Source organism: Protopterus annectens, chromosome 1.part0, assembly GCF_019279795.1.
Source record: "Protopterus annectens isolate FY-2018-M chromosome 1.part0, PAN1.0, whole genome shotgun sequence".
NCBI classification, from domain to species: Eukaryota; Metazoa; Chordata; order Ceratodontiformes; family Protopteridae; genus Protopterus; species Protopterus annectens.
In genome coordinates, this window is record NC_056725.1 from 42,829,320 (window position 1) to 42,847,986 (window position 18,667).

The following is an 18,667-nucleotide window of genomic DNA, read 5'->3' on the forward strand; positions in this document are numbered from 1 at the left end:
CTACTGACCTGTGCACTCTTACCATAGCAGATGGAGAACAGTTCTGGACTTGGTAGACCAATTTAATTATTTTATTCTGTATTCACTTGCTCAGGTGTTGAAAGAAGCATGATGAGCACTGCAGTGGTGAAATCTGCAGCATGTCAGGCCCCTTGGGGTGCTACGCCATTGTGACTGCTGGCATGTTGACACTACTGCATGCCAACATGGTATGTAAAGGCCTAATACCTCATGCATTCAGAAAACTTTTTTTTTCTCACATGCAGGCAAATCAATTCTTGTTGTGCACTTCTGCTGTGGCAGTTTCAGTGGACTATGTAATACCATTTTATTCCAGCAAGTTATTTAGTGGGTAATAGCTAGAAAGAGGTGTGGGTAATGTGCTTAGTGAGCATTGCATGTAGTTCCATAAACGTAAGACTGTACATCCCAGTATGATAAGATGCACATTTATGCATTAGTCATTATACACTTAGTCTATGCTTTGTTTTTTATGTTTGACAATAAAGTGGCTTCAAGTATACTTATATCCGAGTGGGTTTCCTAAAAGTATATAACAATCTCTTATAGTAATACAGTAAATCCACATACATTCATTCCAGCAACATTTGTAAAGAAAACAGAAGCTCCAGAATGACTTTTATTTTAAACTCTAAAGAGTGTAATTCATGTGCATATAATACATGTTAAAAACTGTGTTCCTTTTAAACAGACACACATTTGTTTATTTAAAGAATCAATTTATTTTTTTCAGCACCTCTATGTTCTGCAAATGTTTTTTGGGTGAAGTTCCAGTAATGGAGTTTTCATCCATGTAAAAGGAGTATTGTGCAGCACCTTGTAACAAACTTAAATGCTCCAAAAACTTAAACCAGCGTTACATTAACATTCCTTTGATTATTTATAGTCAAATACTTTTAGAATAATAGTCATAATTATCTGCTGATTAGTACAGCTCATGTTTAACTTTGAAAATATTTGCTCTTCAGCTAATACTGCAGATGGGCTTCCATTTGGGGTGTGAGATATTGTTGTAAATAAGCTATTAAGTTAAAATTTTACTTATATTTTTCAAACAGCCTCAAATTCTATCAAATTTCAATACAGATGCCACAAGAGCAGACAATTATAAATATTTTATATTAGCTGTGAGTTTTCCTTCAATACTCCATCTTCTGCTTTAGTTTGCACAGTGTAAGAAACAAACTTGGCTCTGAAAATGTAGATTTGGGCTCTGCTTGGACTCATAGTATAGCTTTTGTCCTTTTAATGGGTCTATATTATAACAGCGAATGCTTAAAAAGCGAATGCTGTATAACTGACCCCAAAAAAGCAAAAACACAAAATTCTGAACAAATGGAACAGTGAATTTTTTTCCCCAGGGGAAAAAAAAAAAAAAACATTGGTCCGCAAAAAAAAAAAAAAAAAAAGCAAACACAAAAAGTGAGGGGCTGTGCCCCCCCCCCCACATCCCCCTACTTAAATATACCAACTCCCTGATCACACCACAGTGGAGGAAATGGCAGCGTCCCAAAAATGGCCAGTGATTTTTTTTTCCCTGGAAAAAAAAAATCGCTGTTCCGTGTCTTCGGGATTTTGTTTAATCGACAGCTAAATGTTGAAACGGTAGAGTTTGCTATATTAATCATTCACTTATTTAACAGGGAACCTTTTTAACATAGCCATCCATTCAATAAATCCAGCTTTATGCTTAATAATCACATTTTTCTTATACCACTTCCATAATGTATGTACTTTTTTCTTCCCAGCTTAAAAAAATATTTGGCTAATTTCTACACATAAAACGTTGACCAATACCTTTAACTGCTACCAAAGGTAATACTTCCTCTTGTTCCTTTAATGGGTTTGTGAATAATAATGTTTTGTTTAGTTGATCTGTGACCGTTCAATCTCCAAACATCTAAAACTCGGGAGATTGCTGCTCAAACCAGTGCCACCCCCAAGGTCACAAAACATTTTTTTCCACAGGGTATGTGGAGTATACTATTTTATTTATTTATTGGCATTTGATTACCGGGAAAGTCCGACTGGATAGAATCCCATTTTTGGAAGAGTCCTGGGGAGAAAAGCTCCAAAGTATTACAAAACATTTTAAGAACAATAATTTTACAATCTTCAAAAATAAAGCAAAAACGTCTGCAGTCGAAATAAATATAACAAATTCATCCCGCTTCATCAGATCATTAAAACACACAATGACAACGTACCTGCTTTTATAATATAAAATATCCAATCAACTCACCCAATTAAACATGCATCTTAAAACCGCAATAATATAAAACAGTACTATAATCCACTAAATCCATTAAAACTGAAGTTTCTTCTAAAAGAAATCATTAATATGATAGTTATATATATTACTTTTATATATAAATTGTATATAAATGCATGTATTTTAATTATAAAATACTCTAATATATACAAATATTAAAAAATCCTAGAAATATATATATATATATATATATATACAAAAGAAAAAGCCTGAGTACAGGATAATGGTGTTACTGGACAGACACTCTATAATGGGGTTTAGTTAGCAACTAATATCCTAGACTTCAGAATGGGTCTCAAAGAAGCCCTCTCATTGAGACCTCTGCCCCTATCTGCTCTCAACTTTAAGATCCAGCATGTCTCCCTTTTGTGTGTGCCGTTCCTAATATCTTCCTCATGGGCCAGGGCAATATAACATTGTAGATCATAGCATGATATTCTATAACAATATAGTAACAGCTATGAATGAAAAAATTGTGGTGTGATGTAATTTATATAGATTTAACTTCAGCATTTGAGATGGTCATACACAACACTGATCAATAAATTAGTACAACTAGGTATTGATGTACTCTTGATAAGATGGATAGCTACATGGCTTACAGATAGGACATGGCATGTATCATACAGCAACTGGACAGGCAAAATCCTCGGTTACAGTCAGGGTGTCCCACAGGGCTCTGTCCTAGGCCTTTACTTGTTTAGATTGTATCTTTCAGACCTAACGTTTTCATCTGAGGTGTTCTACAGTCTGTATGCAGACTACCTGAAATTGGGTAAACTGATTACATGTGTTACAAATAAAGCATGTCTACAACATAACTTGACTAAATTGACGATTTGGTCACAGGAAAATAATATGTTGATAAATAAAAAGCTAAGCATATGAGATTTGGGAGACATAAATTGAAAGGTGAATATTTAATACAGCGCGCAGATTCATTTAAGGACCTGGGTATATGGGTAGATTCAGCTATGAGGTTTTTCTAATTATATCAACCAATTGGTTAATGATAGTTATAGAACTGTAGGTTGTATAAAAAGATTTATAAAGTCTAGGAAATCAAACATAATGAAGTCATTGTTTGTTAGTTACATTAGACCCAAACTGGAGTATGGAATAACAATATGGAAACCCTATAGGAAAACAAGCATGAGTAAACTGGAAAGAGTACAACGGAAATATACCAAGGGTATCCATGAATGTGAAAATTTATGTTATTAGAAAGACTAAATATCTGAACTTGTACGGTGTCTCTTACAGATATCGAAGAGGAGATCTTATTCAGGTATATAGGGCATTTAGGGACAACTACCTCTGGGAATGTTTAGGGTTAACAAAATTACTAGAGAATCAGCAGACAACCTTTGTAGAAGATTCTATAGCAATGAGAAGTGAACTAATTGGTTCTCTGACAGAGTAGCTGATGCATGGAACAGACTACCAAATTACATTAAAGCAAGTACTAGTTTAGATATTTTTAAGAACAGCCTGGATACATATTATGGGAAGAAGTGTTTTGGTATATTGGCAAGCTAGAAGGGCATTATTAACCATGCTTGAAATATTTGTATGTATGTATGTAATACTCTAGAATGAAGATAAAGAAGATAATCTGGCCTTTGTATCCTCCATTCTCAAATACTCTGACTTTAGTTTCTTCCCTAGTCATTTGTCTAGTTATCTTTGATGTAGCTTATTTTATGCATACCCTCTATACATTTTGCACTGTTACAAACACAGAGGTGAATAATTCATTTTGTAATCCTGCCTGAGGTGAAGCATTTTCAAACTGATCTCGTTTTTCTAACAATCTGTTGACAGTTCATCTAGAACTTACCAAGCCAGACAAATCATGCAGCTTGAAAGGCTCCAAAGCTCCTAATAAAATGATTATTGATTTGAAAAGCCCTTAGCTACCAAGGCAGGCTACAAAACCCTTCTCCATACTCTGTTATAGACTTCTTCATAGAGATCTGTGCCTGGAATTCTGTGTTATGAATGAACCCACCTCAATGGATTCCCTTTTCTCAACCAAGTTTATTTATTGCAACAAAATCACATACTATTAAGATAGTAAATGTAGTTCTCATGCATGGTGCATCACATTAAACTAACAGCAAATGGGTTGTTTGTAGTCTAGTATCTAAGCATATAACTTCAAAAGGTTGTGCACAATCAGCACCGGTGCAAAACTGTCCTACAAAACCAGTCATAATTTCTTTGATTCTCCATGCAATCAGGCATAAGGGAAAATACTCTTCTTATACTCTTCTTAAATTAATTTGGTAGAAGCAACACAGACAAAAGGTCAATGATTCTGTGTAAAACTACAAATTAATTACAACGAGCCCCCCACCCCGAGACTAATCCCACCGTCTTCCTATACGCCTACCCTTGTGCATGTCACATAGACCAACAGTACCATCTACTACTAGTTCCAGTCTTAAAATGGTTATTCTTTTCTACTTCAGGCTCATATAGGCCAAACAGAATATTTCTGGGGTACTTTTCCGTTAAACCCCTACAACTTCAGCTGCATGTGTCACTGACATCATTATTCTTGAATCTAAATTATTTACTGTTCATTTTCATATTATTATTGCAATCAGAAAATGCCAGCAGAGATAACATTGAGTGTATTGCTGCATTTCTGAGAAGTATGGCAATGTTTCTTTAGAAGAAGTTGCCATTGCTAGACTTTTAACAGCCCCTCCCACATTACAGACTTTTGTAGTCATGAAATGATTTGTAATTATAGTGGGAGAGAATTTTCCTTGAATGGCAAGTGCAGTCAGCACAGAGCAGTTACAATAATTGCTTCATTTAGTGCCTGAAATGTCTTTTCTTCCTTTTCCTGGTGACACGTTTTTACATATAGAATCGCTTTTAAGAAGTCCCATACAGTTGATGAGCATGGACCAATTTGTGCTGTAAGGGATAAAGTAATACTTAATAGATTTTACCCATGGGCCTCTTCAGTAGATGCAGTGGGAACCTCCAGTGTCTGTCAAATCTGTTTCAGTCTGATATAGATATCATTAAAATAACTGGATCATGGTCAGAAATGGTGACTGGATGGGTGCTGAGGCTTATGCAGGTTTTAGTTTTCTAGAGAGATGTAACATCTATCTAACCTACACTAACTATGATGTCTTCTTAAGTAAAAGGTGTATTCTACCCTTTCCTGCAACCCTTTCGTAGCAACTTTGAACCCAATTAAGTTTAAACACTTTCCAAAAAAGTCTTGCCTCTCTTACTATAAATTCCCTCCTAAGTCCTCCTGTAGTGTGGTCCCTATTTCATATCAGATTCCAGTAACCAAACAACCAGCACAAACACAGCCAAAAAAAATATAACAGAAATAGGCACAAGATACTTTCAGAAGGATTACAAATGTAAAGTACCACAAGTTTATTAAAAGTCAAGCACTTTCATTTTCAAATTGTCAGAGCTTCATCAGAACTCAAATTCCAGCAGAATTCCTAGGTGAAAAATTACAGTTTTGCCAAGTATGCTCTCAATGTTATTTATACTAGATTTATGAGGTAATTAGATATTCAGTAATGTTTACCTTTTACCTTGCCAATACTCCTGCACCCCCCACCCCCACACACAAAAACCCATCTGTCCTTATGCTCTATCATCTAGTCTTCGATTGAAAGGACTATATTTATTTTGATTAAGATTAGAGCTCGTCCTTTTCTTTCCTTTCCTTTTCTAACTGTGTACTCTGCCCCACTTTTGACAGCTAGTTTAGCTAATTTTTTATGTTCCTGGCATCCCATATGGTCTCTTGCCTGATAGCAAACTATATCCCTGCTGTTTTCTCTGGGTAAAGGAGCTCCTTCAAATTCCAAAACTTTAGTGTTAAGAGCTCCATCTTGATAAGATTAAAAATTTCTCCTGAGCTTGCTCACTTTCGGTGGACAGCAGCCCTCTAATATTTTTATTTATTTATTTAACATTTGTTTACTGGAAAAGTCCAACTGGGGGGACAGAGCCCATTTTCAGTGGAGGCCCAGGGAGAAATACTGCATGTGCCCTGACAACTAAATAATCAAGCATTTCCCAAGACTCGTTTTCCTCCCCCCAAACCCCAACAATTCTGCTAAAAAACAAAAATCTCTATACAACCACCATACTCCTTTTTTCTTCCTTCAAAGAGGAGAAAAACTGAGTTCTCCCACTCACTGACAGCTTCTTCACACAAGTTTACTTAATTATCTATCCAGGTAATCTCTCTCCCAATGGCAGTTTTGTCTTTGGTACACTCCCACTTCCAAGTATAAGTCTATTTAAGTGCAGTAACCTTGTCTAAAAATATATTTCAAATCCATTTAAACAATTTTTGGAGTCTTGCTTGGCTCTTAAACTTCTAGATTTCTGATAGAAACTAACAGTGAATAAATGTTAGCCACACACAAGTACTCATTTGTATGACAATTCAATGACTGCGACCCCTCCTGCGTCTCAATGATGTATACCTAATACGTACTCATCAGAGTGCTTCTGTGACCATACTCAATTGTTTTCTGGGCAAAATATTTCACAAGATATTTCACAATATTTCACAAGATTTGGCGTCTGTGGAGGACAACATGCAGTTGAGAGGCACCATCTGTTTTTCAGTTGTTACTTTACTCTTTCTATAAAGATTTCTGCATCGCTTTTTGAGATCTTCTCCAAGGACACATCTGCAGCGGTCTACCTCTCAAAGGAGAACCATACTTAGGTGAGTATCAGCATTTTAAAAGATTTATTGGCATATCATAATGGGAGCCTTGTGAGCTGTATCCTACTGACACCATACTGTAAGTCTCACAACCCAAATGGATCTCATACCTTCACTGGGTTAATAGCTACATAAACATCCAAACCAATGATAAAACATCATGGAGGACAGAAAAATTGCTTAACAGTAGCCCCATCTCTGGGACAAATCCCCCACACACACACATTTTATGCATAGTGACTTTCCCTGACAATCGGATGTGTCTCCACAAGTTCATTACCACAATGACATGTTTTTTCCTCATGGAGATGAGATAGGTACATCTAGAGGTAGCATTTGGCAAAGCACACAAACTTCAGATTTAGTTTCTTTGTAGCTAGAATAATCCTATGGCCCTACATCTTGGTAGTGTGCCTGAGAAATGTATATGGCCATCTTTCACCCCATTACTGATTTTTCTCTGCTGCAGTCTTGGCCTACTGAGTCATTTTGTTTGCTTTTCTTGTTTTATATCCTTATGGGTCCCTTACTTATCCTGCTTCCATTCTCTCTTAAATATGATTCCCTCTTTTAATTGATAAACTTCTCTCTTTATCCAGGTAAGTGTTCCATTTTTACAGATTTCCTTCTTCCTCTGGTACAATATTACTGTCTTTCCTAATTCAACAAGTCAGTTCCACAGGTATGTATTGTCCAATGTCCCTGCCACACTTTTGTTTTATTTCCAGCTTTACTTCCCACTCCATATACCTTCCCAAACAACTTTACTTCTATCTACATGCCTGATTCTATTCACCAATTCCCTTCTTTTATCTAACATTTAGCATCATTCCTAACAGCCTTTCTTCCTCCCATAGAGCTTAGCACCTGTAAGTCATTCTTGAACAAAGCTCCCTCTTCCATTCATCTCTGTGATCATCTCAAATATTCGACAATCAGAATAACATTTATCTTGCATCTCTTCCTCTATAATATCCTTCAGCCTTCCCCTAATCTCACTATGGTGCTTACGATCTATCTACATGCATACAAAATAAAATCAATACTTTTTGCTGTACTGTCCTTCCTTACCTATATACCTGTTCTACACTATTAACAGACTACTCATCACATGAACTCATCTTCATTCATATTACTATTTCCGACATCTATACTCTAAACCACTTACACATCTCAAAATCACCTAGAAGTCTACAGACTAAAACAATATTCTACATTACAGTTTTTGTTTTTCCCAAATAAACCCTCTCTACTTCCTGTCATGACATCCTCATCCTATAAACTCCTTTCATTTTTACATTTCAAAGACATGTTTCTTCTACAATTCTTCATACTAGTACATCATCTCTTACTTGCACACTTAACATCCTACCAACATCCATTATTACCCTCATAATTCCAGCAAAGCTCTTGTATTGTGTCCTCCAAGCAAAATACTTCTGAACCACATCTTCCAATCACACCCTGTCTATATCATCATTCATATACCCTGCTGTTCAAGTGCATTTATCCAAAGCAACAGCCATTTACTCACAAATTAGGTATTAAATATAAAATCAAGTAAGTATACATTTAATAGTACCATCATGCCTCCATAACCATAAAACGTAGCATGAGATCTACCTAAACCCAGGCCCAACTCAGCATATTCAAGCTCCAGACCTCATGTCCCCATCAGGCCCTTCATCATAACCTCCTCACCCACAAACCCACATTGGCCTTCATATATACCTTACAAACTTAAAAGTATTTAAAACAAACTCCCTGACATACATGCATGGATAGCACTAGACACTCCAGATATAGTTACCACTGAAACCTGCATGCCCAGAAAACAAAATAAATGAAGAAATTGTCCTGCCAGGCTATAACATTATCAGATTAGATAGAGCCATGGTGGCACTATTTTCTGCAAAAACACATTAAATATCTCCCGTTCCCCCACATCTTGCCATCTTTCACCAACTTGCAAATCCAACTAACCATGCTAAATCTAAACACTCAGTCAATTGCAATCATGGGTAGATACATATCCCTCAGGTAACAGTGGTAAAATACTGGAATATTTTCTCTGCTTGGCCTCCTAAAATCTCTCATGAAACCTTAATATTTGGAGATGTTAGTATAGATTAGCAAACCATGCAATCTGAAAATGCAGCCAGTACTGTAGATCTGTACAAGTTCACCCAACATATAACCACGCCAACAAGATATAACAAAGTCAGGCAATCAACCTTTAAAACATCCTCTCCAAATAAATTGTCATCCCATGCAACTGTCAGACAGCCTAAGTGATCGATAACAAATCTACACCTTAAAGTACCCAGAGCAATAGCCCCAAGACACAAACATTGCAGCCTGATAAGAAAACTATGAATTTTTATGAAGACACTTTTATTAAGACAATACATTTCCTTAATTGGGAGTCATGAAAGACCCAGCATAGATGATGCTGCCTCTGAGTTCAGTAAAATCACACAGCAGTCTACCTCAGAATAAAGAGTTGAAGCCAACTTTGCCCAATGGCTGTCCTTAGTAACTAAACAACTCCTGAAATAAAGAAATAAAGCATGGAAGGTCTGGACAAAAAAATAAAATAGCTCCTAATTTACTAGCATGTAGACAAATAAGAAATGTACCAAAATATCTTAATCCCAAAGATAAGAAAACTACTACTCAACCAGTCAAAACACACAAAAAATTCCAAACTGTTCTGGGTCTCAGTCAATAAACTGTTAAATCAAGGGCAAGCTACACAGCCAACAGCAAACACAGAAACAAAATAATGCCATAATTACATTATAAATGACATCTAAATTTGATGATTTCTGAATCAAGAGTTCCCAGAAACAGTAAGCAGCATTTCTTAGATACTTATTTATTGGGTGTTCCCCAAGGATCTATCTTGGGTCCTCTCCTTTTCTCCCTCTTTACTAATAATCTACACACAGCTACTCCATGTGGTTCTATAATACAGTATGCAGATGATTCAACACTTATCTGTGCTGCCACTTCTCTAGCAGTTCTTCATTCTCAAACACAGGAATCTTTCAGTTCTGTTGAAATATTGTTAGCCAATGCCCATCTAATCCTGAACCCAAAGAAAACTAAATTGCTACTCTTCCACCCTAACAAGTCATCTATCTCATAGCCGCCATTTAACATAATAGCCAAAGACAATACCGGTATCTCCCTGACAGCCCATACAAAGCTTCTTGGAGTGGAAATAGACAATAACCTAAAATTTTACTTAAATGCCTCCCTAGCAATAAAATGTCCTTAAGAAACTTGGAATTCTATATAGGCACAAAAGGTTTCTGACCCTGTACCCATGAACTACCACATAGGCAGTAGTCTGCTTAACACCGAAAGCATGATAAGAGACCTTGGGACACAGGTGGGCAAGTAGTCTCTCCTTTGATAGTCACATCTCCACAGTAGTCAGGAAATCTTTCTACGTGGCACACCTCATCACAAAGGGTTTCTCATCCAGGAAAAAAGAGGTCAGTGTTCCCCTCTGCTCATCACTCATTAGACCCATTAGAGAGTACAACGCCCCTTTTGGTATACACCTCACAAGACATCTACAACAACTAGAAAGGCTGCAGAAATACCTCACATAGAGGATTACTGGCCTCAAACAGATGCCCTACACAGACCGTCTCAAAAAACTGCAGCTTTACTCCATCGTATATCATCGACTCAGAGGCGATCTCTGCCTAACATACAAAGCTATGTCAAACCCAGAGCTTTTGGACATGTTCCACTTAAAGAAATCCCAATCCCTCCAAGCTATATGCTCTAGGGTCCTAAACCTTGTCACCACAATAAACAGTACATGCTGGAGGGATAGATTCCTGTCCCAAAAACTTCCCATACTCTGGAACAAACTACCTATCTACATCAAACAATGCTCCTCATTAGCACTCTTCAAGAAAAATCTTGATGATTGAATGGGAGATAGGAAATTCACCCCAGGGATCACTTCTGTGGCTCTGCTCGACAGTGGCACAGGAAAATAATTTTCTTGGGTGGCAAAAGCCAGAGTACCTTTTGGCTAAGCTTATATAGGCCCTAGGGCCAGTAGCCTAGTACCTACCTATGAACCTATAACCAAAATGGACAAAATTACAGTAGCTGTCTACTTAATAGCTTAGGCCATGGCTATAATCTGTCTCCAGAAAACAACAAAGTGTAAAAATTTCTCATTTTCAATGTCGATGATTTAAAACTCTATAGCTCTTCAGATGAGGAACTGAAAGCACAACTGCAAGTTGTCAAAACTTTTTCAGATGATATAAGAATGTCATTTGGTCTTGATAAATGTACAAAAGCAACCTTTAAAGCAGGAAAACTACAACACCAGGGAAACATCAGTTTGGGACAAGAATGTGATATAAAAGAACTTGAGCAAGAAGGAGTGTATAAATATTTGCTAATTGCTAAAGGATCAGCAATAAAACACAAACAAATGTCGTTAAAACTTAGTAAGGAGTACTTCAGAAAACTTAAATTAATCCTGAAAACCACTGAAATCTAGGAACAAAATCCAAGCTATAGACCAATTTGCTCTTCCTGTCCTAACTTAAGAGTTTTGAAGTGATTGGCTGGCCCCAAAACGTGTTGGATAGATTACATAGTAAAAGAAGGCTGCTTCATGCTCACTAAATGATTTATAAAAATCAGTGCATACCAAGATTATATATTCACCATTCCAAAGGAGGGATGGGCCTCCTTGAAATTGATTATAGGTATAGATCTGCAATTGTGGGACTCATATGCTGACATCACAAAACCCAAACATAGCAAAAGTTTTGAAACATGAGTAGAATAAATCTAAGATGACCTCTCTGTTTAATCTAGCAGAAGAATGGAAATCAAACTAGAAGTATATAAAAATCAGGCAGCAACTGAATGTGCCAAAAAACAAAAGAAAGAATATAAGTTGAAGGACCAGATGAAAAGATAAGGAATGTGGAAAAAGCATAAATATAGTTGCAAGTATAGAAAACTTCTGGAAGAACCTCATGGTGATCAGGAATAAACACAGGAATGGTTAAGGAGAGGCGAATTCAAACCAAAAGGTTAATACTGGCGGTCCAAGATAGTGGGCTGCGTACACGTTGGTTAATAAAGTCCATTGAATGTATGGGAGAAACAGATAAATGTAGGTTTTGTAAAAGAGAATTGGAAACAGCTGCACACCTCGTTGCTGGTTGTGACATACTAATGGCAGGAGAATTGTGTACTGAAAGGCATAATAATGTGGCGAGACTGTTGCACTGGGACTTGTGCAAACATTATGGTATTACAGTGGCTGAAAAACATTGGAAACATGAGCCACAAGGCATCACAGAAAATGAAAAAGTCTACATCACATGGGATCATCAATTACCAACAGTTCAAAAGATAGATGCTAGAAAATTGGATATAGTGGTCCAAGAAAAAAAGACAAAAGTAGCATTGATCATAGAAATTGCCACACCCAGTGATTACAGTATCTTGTGTACAGAGAGAGACAAAGTCATAAAATATCAGGATCTGCAGGCAGAAATGAGAGCAATGTGGAAGAAAGATACACAGACAGTTCCAACAGTAGTAGGAGCAATGGGTCTTATAAAACAAATTTACAATTGTAGTTAGATATGTTACCAATACATGTGACTCCATACAAATTGCAGGAGTCGTCATTACTGGGCACATTGTGGGTGCTGCGAAGAGCATTTTTGGCTGCCATCAAAGACTGAAACAATACTAATTTCATGAACTTTAATCTAGTTTGCCTTAGGAATGGGGTCCATTCCCATCATAGTATTAGAAACCCAAAAGACTTGGAGAAATTAAAAAAACATGAACACATCATTGTACAACTTTAAGGATACTAGACTGGCTTGAACTTCCCAACATTATTCTTTACAACCAGCTCTCTCTATATCACAAAATTGTAACACAGCCAACCAGAATCCCTGCACTACAAAATCTCATCCTTCCTTACAGTTCCAGCAGACCACTTCAGTCTAACAATAAGAACTTACTCACCGTCTCCAAGGCCAACAATACTGCAAGAAAATCTTTATTTTCCAGCTATATATCTCTTATATGGAACTCTCTTCCTAACTCCATTCTCTCAGTCTCATCCACTAACCACTTTAAGCCATCACTTAAAGCTTATCTAAAAAATAAGTGGCTATGTTCCTGTACTAACCCTTTGTGAATGTTCAGTATACACCAACCATATCAAATTTCTTCCCCGATGTATAATCCTTTATTCCTACTGGCCTGTCTTAACCTTATATCTTGACATAAATCATAATTTACAAATAGTACTAGCTAAGTTCAAAGGCTAGGTTTTGTTGTCATAATGTAACAAATTTGTATTTTCGTATGCATACTACATGTTGTTTACTTTATACCTTGATTATTGTAACTCATGCACTAACATTTACTGTTACTCATGAAACTTTTCTCCCCGGGCCAGCACTGAAAAATGACCTGTGTCCAGTCAGACTTTCCCAGTAAACAAATGTTAAATAAATAAAATAAATAAATAATATCATTTAAATAGTCTGAAATTCTTACATTCAAATGATACGTAGTCTGCCACATATAACAAAGCTTCTCTGAACCCTGAGTACATGCATTGCTTTTCTACACTTACCCACTTTATAAGATTTCATACCTGAAGTAATCTGAACTAATAAACTGCTACCAGAAGTTCATATACTGGTCGTAGCTTGGAATACTGTCCATCTTTCTAATTTAGCTTCCTTTGCTATAGTTTATCTGACACATTGTTTTAGCAAATAACTTACCTAACACCTGGGAACATTTTCTACCTGTACATTAACATCAAAGCAACTCATGCGTTTTTATTTATTAATAGCTGTACTGACGTCTTTCCTTTGTTTCCTTGTTGGAGCATTTGCAAATTTTCTTTTGCTACTAATATAATGTAATAGTGATGTAACTGTTGCTCTTTGCAGTGTACCTTATGTAATATTTTTATATGTATTCTATAATTGGCCTGAGCAATGCTGAGTACAAGAGGACAGTAACCTCCAGATGATGTTACCCTGATCAGCTGAGGGACACCACTGGTCACTTTCATTTTCTCTGAGGCTGACCCTGCTACCCACACCATGTGGGTTGTCTGTTAGATAACTTGCTATCCATCCTACCACATAGGACTCTATTTGTAATGGATTCATAAGGTCATAGGTTCATAGGTGTTTACCAGGCTAACAACCACAAGGGCCTTTTTAAGCCTAGCCATGCATCTCAAATGTCTGACAAGTTCTGATACTCTTGTATGGGCCTAGGAGATTAACCATTTACACCAGCAGATAAAAGTGGATGCCCTCATTACAACTAACCCCAGTATGGTCCATAAATATATTGTTCAGTCCAGTTTAATGATTATACTATTTTAGGGATGGTGTCAAATGCTTGGCCAAATCAAGGTAGGCTTTGTGTACAGTGGGAATACTGTCAACAACATGTGTAGATTCCACCAGGGCATGTTTATTAGTACTTCACAAATAGCCTGGTTTGTTACCTGCTCCTCTGAAGGAAGTGTTCTTATTCTTGGATAGCACTGTCAGTACATGTTCTTTAGTTATGGGGGTTTTAGACATATGGGGCTCATAGGGTTTTGGATAGTTATTTTATGGGTGAGATTTGCACATAATTTATTCACTGGTATATTGACAATGTTCACTAGTTGTGCACAGGTTTTGCTAATTAATAGGAGTTCTATATACAGAGTTTTGTTTCTTAGTTTTCTAGCACAGGTAAACAAGGATTTGTAATTGTTCTTGGCTTCAGATGTTAATGTGAGTTCATGGACTGCCTTTGTAGATCAAAGTCCTTTCGAAATTCTTAGTCTAATTCGTAATAGTTTTCTTGATTTGAGGATCTTTAAAACTCTTATATATTCTGAGGTGTTTCCTTTTATTGTAGATTTTTATTTATGTTGGAGGACTTGCTTCATTTTTAAATTTCCTATTGTATTTGGATCTGGATGGGACTGCCAATCCGTATTGTATTTATATGGGCATAAAACTCCTTCACTAGTCCATATGCTGGGGAAATGACTGGATTAATGCTAGAAGTGAATTCTGAGACTTTAGCACATGAAAAGATTTGTGCACTTGAAGTCTTTGAATTGCTATCTTATGGTCTGACAATCTGAAAAGGAGTTGCTAGTTGGGGTTGTGCATAATGACACTATCCAAAGTTGGGGTAAGGAATATTCTCTCTTCAAGTTGGGCTAGTAGCAACCTGATCCAATGTATTTTTGTTTATTAGATCTAGACTTCTGTGGATATCCCATGTTGGAGTATTACTACTCCAGAAAATTAACAGGTAAAGTCTCCCAAAATGATGGCATTCATATTTATGAGGAGTTCGTCAATGGGGTCATGAAATGTGTGAAAGGCAGTAAAATGATCGTTGATTATGTTTTGTGTGATTTGTAGTTCAGTAAGTTATATTTGTGGGTCTCTAGGAATCTTTCTTCAGGTGATACTGCTGCTGACAAAGACACACCACCACAGCTGTTGCTGTGTCTAATGGCATGCTAGGCACTAAACCCAGGAATGGAGGGAATGCTTTTTGGGCATTTAAACCAGGTTTCAATTATTACACATATATGGATGGGTTCTAAATGCAGGAATGCCTCAAGGCTGGGCAGCATGCTGTTTAGACTTCTGGATCCGGTCTTGAAATTGATACATTTGCTACATTGGAAAGCTCATTAACTGAAATTTGGCTTAGAATGGCATTATGGATGCAGCCAGAGCTTCAGCTAGTATGTGGAAGCCTTTGAATGTGAGTGGCAGACTAATATTTGCAAAGCAAGTAAGACTGCCAAGCACGTCATTCCATTCTGACACATACTAGATCCTCCAAGAATGACACCAATTATTTAGCCAGTTGTTGAAGCCGGTCATCTTTTCTTAGTAACTAGGCATTATTAATTTCAGTATTAAGGTATTTCTTGCATTTGTGACAAGCATAAGGAACTCAGACATGTTTCTGAGTCTTGTTCAGGATTTTTTGCCCAAAGTCATTCAGTCCCACATACAGACATACCGTGTGGTAGTTTTGTTTGTCTGGTGCAAGGGTCCTAAGGGCCCTTTGAACATCTGACATCCTGGCACCTGAAAGAAAACTAGCTGTCACACTGTCTGACCATCCTGGTCAATTTGGAACCTGTGTGTCTCACTAGAGAATCACCAATCACCAAATCATTTTTGCTTCTGAGGTGGTCTGGTGTACTGGAATTAATGGTCCTAAGTCTCACCTTGACTCTTCATTAAAGGTGTGATGATATGTCTTACAATGTTGATTTTGATATTTGTTGAGACTTGATCCTTGTGGGTCTAGGAGACTTAAGCAAGGATTTCTTTACAGTGTCAGCATATGACATTACACTATTTGTCAAGGTTGGGTGTGAGGCCTCCATATCAAAATATTTTCAGCTCTCACAACCATAGTATTTGTGTTTAATTAAAAATGTATTACCTGTTGGCATAAGGTGCTGGTACACTAATTTATGATACCTAGTGCTAAACAGCTTGAAAAAGAGGGGAGACAAGTAGACCAACCTTCCATTTTGCCCAGCGTGAAGTATAACTTGATTTCATTGATAGAGCTGCAGGATCTGTAGGCTAGGTAGAAGTCCCCTCTCAAAAGTCAGTAGCAGATGAAAAAGAGTGACAGTGCTTTAAGGTAATCAGGGTAACTGAAGGTGGACAAGCCCTTGACTTAAGGAAATGCAATGGACTGTTGAGCTGGATTATGCACTTTGATACCAAAAGAGGCATCACACTCTAAATTGATATAAGGGAAATATAAAGGGGGATCTAGTAACATATGCCTCTGGTGATTAGTGTGGCTATATAAAAGGATTTCTTAAAAACAGTGGTAATGGGGTGGTCAAATGATGGCTCACTGTAAATGAAAGTGCCCAAGTCTGTAATGATAGAGTCATCAATTTTAGGGTGGTACCTCTGTGATAGTAGCATTGGTGCTTGGGTTTGTCCAAAGGACTCATTTCTCCATATCTTGACATTTAATTTGTGGCCATGTTCTAACCACCACTTCTTAGTGCATGTTAGGCTCTCCTGATGAAGCTGGTATCAGCTGGGGTATTTGACAGCTCCCAATTTGCAATTATCAGCAAACATCATCTTTCTGGCAATTGGTGTCAGCCTTGACATCAGAGAAGAAAGGATACACTAGACAATCTCGACGTACTGAAATGCCGAAATTCAGTACGTCGAAACCAAATAGTGAAAAGTGCAGTTAACCAAAACTACACTATGCCGAATCCACAAATGACAAATCTGCTGCTATTATGGTGTTGTGTTCATGATGTGTGGTGCGGTTTGTAGATTTATCTGGGGATTCAGGTAAGTGTTGTGTGTTTGAGGATAATGGGTAGGGATTTTAGTGTGTGTGAGTGTATCCGGTGGTGTTTGTTGTGTGTGTGTATGTGTGTTTAATACGACCTTGGAGTTAGAATATACAAGTGGGGGGGGGGTGTGGGAGCCCTCTGCTTATAGGTAGACTAAGTGTGTTTGTATGTGTTGTTATGTTTGTTTAGTTAGGTAGGTGTATGTGTGTATGTGTGATTATGTCCTGGTTTGTGTGTGTGTGTGAATGGTCGCGATTGTAGTGTTCATGATTGTGGGTTTTTGTGCATGTGGTTTTTCGACTATTCAGTCTCGAAATACTGAAATTCGACATTTCAGTATTTCGAGATTGTATAGTGAATCCGAGAAGAAGATACCAAAGCAAAGTGGTCCCAGTACAGATCTCTTCAGTACACAACTGGTGACTACAGTTTTTTGCTTGAGACTGCACCTGTAATACTAATAGACTAGATTCTATTGGTGATTAATTTTGCTATTCGATGGTTTAACACAGGAATTTACATTTAGTTTGATTAGATTATAAATAATGCAAGAATGTGGAATGGTATTAAAGGCTTTGACCAAATCTAAGTATACAGTGTGAACCAATTTGCCTGAGTACAGTACCTCAGTGATTTGTTCAAAAATAGTCCTACCAACTTATGAAGCAGAATATGCCTTTAACAAGCCCAAACTGCCTTGGGTCCAGGGTTTGAGGACTGCCTAAGTCTTGGTTAATCAGTTCAATAATGGTACGCTTCATTGCCTTAAAGATAATAGGTTACCAGATCAATAATGGGTCCCTCTTTGTGGAGTCTGATGACTGCAGCAGTTTTCCATACCTCTGGTACTATTATCCAGTGGAGACGCTGAGATTGAATAAACTTAATAATAAAATGAGTAAAACATATTTTGGTCCTGACAAGTAGACAGCCTGGCACATTAAATGGACCCAAGGAGTTAGTGTTCTTAGCTTTGGAGAGGCCACTTAGGACTTGCTAAAATGTGATCAGTGGGTGACATAGGCATACTGATATGCTGCAGATTACTAGGTAGAGGTAGAGGAGTAAAGATTGAGCTGAATGTGTCTGCTAACATCTTGACTATGTCCTCAGGGGATGCGTATGTGGTATTATTTTGTATTAACTCAGATCATTGTTGGGCATTACTTCTGAGGTTCCTGACATAGCTGAAGAAGGTTTTGCGGTTATCATCAGTGTA

General features: G+C 37.3%; 1 protein-coding gene across 4 annotated transcripts in view; it reads right to left on the reverse strand.

Annotated features, from left to right (window-relative positions):
• Positions 1-18,667, reverse strand: part of LOC122810216 (kinesin light chain 1-like) — a 2,247,025-nt gene that overhangs the window by 1,280,396 nt on the left and 947,962 nt on the right. The window lies entirely within an intron of this gene.